Here is a 4,228-nt window from a genome sequence, read left to right as displayed (position 1 = left end):
CTTATGATTTTTTGTATTGATTTTAAACCTATCTAAACAAGTTCCATCCTAGCAACAAATGTTGGCTGACTGTCAGAAAGGAAGTTCCACATTATCTTCATGGCATTGAATTGGACATGAGACAGTGCTCCATGCCAACATGGAAGCAAAATCATCAGGAACAGTGTCAAGTACAGTAGTGTTTCTTTCCCATTTTGGCGCCACTAAGAGACCAAACATTCCTGCTGTCTTGCTGTTCTAAAAGTGGAAGTGGTTTTGGGTGTTGTACGGCAATGAGGTTGTTATCATCAGAAATGCTGGGGCAGTTTTATGAATTTTTGACCTACGAGTACTCGCTGTCATTGTAGATTTCGTTGTGGGCTAATAGATTATTTTTCAATGCTGACCCAGTATGAAGAAACTTTCGAATGTTTCTTAATTGCATTTTTTTTCGATTTAGAATCCTTACAGTGTGGAAACGGGCCTTCGACCCAACAAGTCCACACGCACCCTCTGAGTATCCCACCCAAGCCCATTCCCCTACCCTATATTTACCCCTGACTAATGCATCTAACCTACACATCCCTGAACATTATGGGCAGTTTAGCATGGCCAAGGATTCTGGGTAATCCAAGATTGAGGACTGGAAAAATTTCTGGCTGTAAGAGCTGCTCCTTTTTTTTTAGGTATTTTAGGTGTTAGAGGTGATTTCCTCAAATTCCAGGAGCAGCAATTACTGTTTTATATGCTGTTGCATTGTTTTGGAACTTTGGAGAAAAAAAATCCAAAACAACATTACTTTTAAAACTGAGAAAACAGACAAAGGAAGCACATGGTGAGGTTAGTGTAGGAGGGAGAAAGAGAAAGAAACCCACATTGTTAACTGACAGAGTTAGCAGTTACTGCCTTTGCTGTTGAATTCATTTATCGCTGGACATCGGAGTGCGCCTGGGAAAATTAAAAAACAGTGAAATTCACAACTGATTTTGGAGGAACCTGTCTGGGAGAGGTCACAGCACAGAAGCAGATAAGTGGATTTTAAGCGTGGCCTTAAAATAAGTCTGCAGCAGTGAGTAGAATGGGTTCTTTCTTGATTATATGTTTTATTGAGCTATGTCTCTTGATTAAACTTAAAACATAAGTATTAATTTAACCTGGAGCAGTGTTTTTGTAAAGGAATAATACAGTGCTATTTTCTGGGTCTGTACCTTGAAAGAAACAAAAATGGCCCTTTTGTAGAGTGATATGCTCCTCTTGTCGGATGTGGGAATTTAGGGAGAGTTTACGGGTTACTGAGGATGATATCTGCAATAAATGCCATTGGTTGCAAATCCCATCAGATCGAATGGGTCGGTTGGAGAGGCAGTGAGGAATTTACAAGAGCAAGGGGATGTGATGGATGGCAGTTATAGGAAGGGAGAAAAGTCTCAGATACAGTCACATAGATGGGTTAACTCCAGAAAAGGGAAGAGGTAGGCAGCTATTCAGGAGCCTTGTGTGGCTATCCCCATTTCAACAAGTATGCTGTTTTGGAAAATTTAGGGGGTGATGGATTCTCAGGGGAATGTAGCACAACCAGCTAAGTTTCTGGTATTGAGATAGGCTCTTGTGCAATGAGAGGTATGTCTGGTTCCAAGCGATCGATTGTATTAGGGGACTCTCTAGTCCGAGATACAGACAGACATTTCTGTGGCCAGCAGCAAAAGATCAGAATGGTGTGTTACTTCTGGTGTCAGGATCAAGGATGCAGAATGTTCTCAAGGGGGAGAGGAGGCAGCAGGAGGCCATTGTAAACCAAGTACATAAGAAGGGAAATGTTGAGATTCTGAAGGGAGATTACAGAGAGTTAAGCAGGAATTTTAAAGGAGGTCCTCAAGATTAGTAATATCTGGATTACTCCCAGTGCTACGAGCTAGTGAGGGCAAGAATAGAAGGATCGAGCCAATGAATGCATGACTGAGGAGCTGGTGTACAGGAGAAGGATTCACATTTTTGGATCATTGGAAATGTTTTGGGGTAGAAGTGACCTGTACAAGAAGGACGGAAAGCTGGAAAGCCTTCAGAAATGAGAAAATGATAGTCCAGGGAATCGTATATTCCTTTAGGGTGAAAGGAAAGGCTGGTAGATATAGGGAATGCTGGATGACTAAAGAATTTGAGGGTTTGGTTAAGAAAAAGAAGGAAGCACATGTCCGGTATAGACCAGAGAGATCGAGTGAATCCTTAGAGTATAAAGGCAGTAGGATTATACTTAGGAGGGAAATCAGGAGGACAAAAAGGGGACATGAAATAGCTTTGTCAAATAGAGTAAAGGAGATTTCAAAGGGTTCTTACAAATTCATTTGGGACAAAATTGTAATTAAGGAGAGAATAGGGCCCCTCAAAGATGGGGCAGACATTGAGTATTTTGCCACAGTATTTACTATTGGAAAAAGACATGGAAGATACAGAAAGTAGTGAAAAAGATGGTGACATCTTGAAAAGTGTCCATATTAAAGAGGAGGAAGTTCTGGATGTCTTGAAATGCATAAAAATGGATAAATCCCCAGGACCTGATCAGGTGTACCCAAGAACTCTGTGGGAAGTTAGGCCTCTTGCTGAGGTATTTGTATCATCAATAGTCACAGGTGAGGTGCTGGAAGACTGGAGGTTGGCTAACGTGGTGCCATTGTTTAAGAAAGGTGGTATAGACCATGGAGCCTGACCTTGGTGGTGGGCAGATTATTGGAGAGAATCCTGAGGGAATCAGTTCTTGGAAAAGCAAGGACTGATTAGGGATAGTCACCATGGCTTTGTGCGTAGGAAATAATATCTCACAAACTTGTTTGAGGTTTTTGAAGAAGTAACAAGATTGATGACGGAACAGTGGTAGATGTGATCTGTATGGACTTCAGTAAGCCGTTCGACAAGGTTCCCCATGGGAGACTGGTGAGTAAGTTTAGATTTCATGGAATACAGGGAGAACTCACCATTTGCATACAGAACTGGTTCAAAGGTGGTGGAGGGTTGTTTTTCAGACTGGAAGCCTGTGACCAGTGGAGTGCCACAAGAATCAGTGCTGAGTCCACCACTATTCAACATTTCTATGAATGATTTGGATGTGAGCATAAGAGGTATAGATAGTAAGTTTGATGATGACACCAAAGTTGGAGGTGTAGTGGACAGCAAAGAAGGTTACCTCAGATTACTATGGGATCTTGATCAGATGGGCCAATGGGCTGAGAAGTGGCAGGTGGAGTTTAATTTGGATAAACATGAGGTACTGCATTTTGGGAAAGCAAATCTTAGCAGGTCTTATATACTTAATGGTAAGGTCCTAGCAAGTGTTGCTGAACAAAGAGACCTTGGAGTGCAGGTTCATAGCTCCTTGAAAGTGAAGTTGCAGGTACATAGGATAGTGAAGAAGGCGTTTGGCGATTTCCTTTATTGATCAGAGTATTGAGTACAGGAGTTGGGGGGTCATATTGCAACTGTACAGGACATTGGTTAGGCCACTTTTGGAATATTGCGTGCAATTCTGGTCTCCTTCCTTTCAGAAAGACGTTGTGAAACTTGAAAGGGTTTTGAAAAGATTTACAAGGATGTTGCCAGGCTTGGAGGATTTGAGCTACAGGGAGAGGTTGAATACGCTAGGGCTGTTTTCCCTGGATCATTGGAGACCTGATAGAGGTTTATAAAATAATGAAGGGCATGGATAAGATAAATAAGTCTCTTCCCTGAGGTGGGGGAATCCAGAACTAGAGGGTTTAGTTGAGAGGGGAAAGATATAAAAGGGACCTAACGCAACTTTTTCACGCAGAGGATGGTACGTGTATGGAATGAGTTGCCAGAGGAAGTGGTGGAGGCTAGTACCATTGCAACTTTTAAAAGACATTTGGATGAGTATGGCTAGGAAGGATTTGGGTCAGCTGCTGGCAGGTGTGACTAGATTGCCTTGGAATATCTGGTCAGCATGGAGGAGTTGGACTAAAGGCTCTGTTTCCATGCTGTACCTCTCTATGACTCTAATTCACCTAATCTGCACATCACTGGACTGTGGAAGGAAACCCACACAGACACAGGGAGAATGTGCAGACAGTTGCTCGGCTGGAATCTAACTTTGCTCTTTGGCACTGTGAGGCAGTAGTGCTAACCACTGAGCCATCGTGCCACCCTGTTGTCCTGATCTGTCTAAAAGTTCCAGCTCTGAGGAGTCTGCCACAGCAGCTCTCCAAATAACATTTGCTCTTTGCTAAATGATCATACAGCA

Source organism: Hemiscyllium ocellatum, chromosome 10 (genome assembly GCF_020745735.1).
Source record: "Hemiscyllium ocellatum isolate sHemOce1 chromosome 10, sHemOce1.pat.X.cur, whole genome shotgun sequence".
Taxonomy (NCBI): Eukaryota; Metazoa; Chordata; class Chondrichthyes; order Orectolobiformes; family Hemiscylliidae; genus Hemiscyllium; species Hemiscyllium ocellatum.
This window is presented reverse-complemented; position numbering follows the sequence as displayed.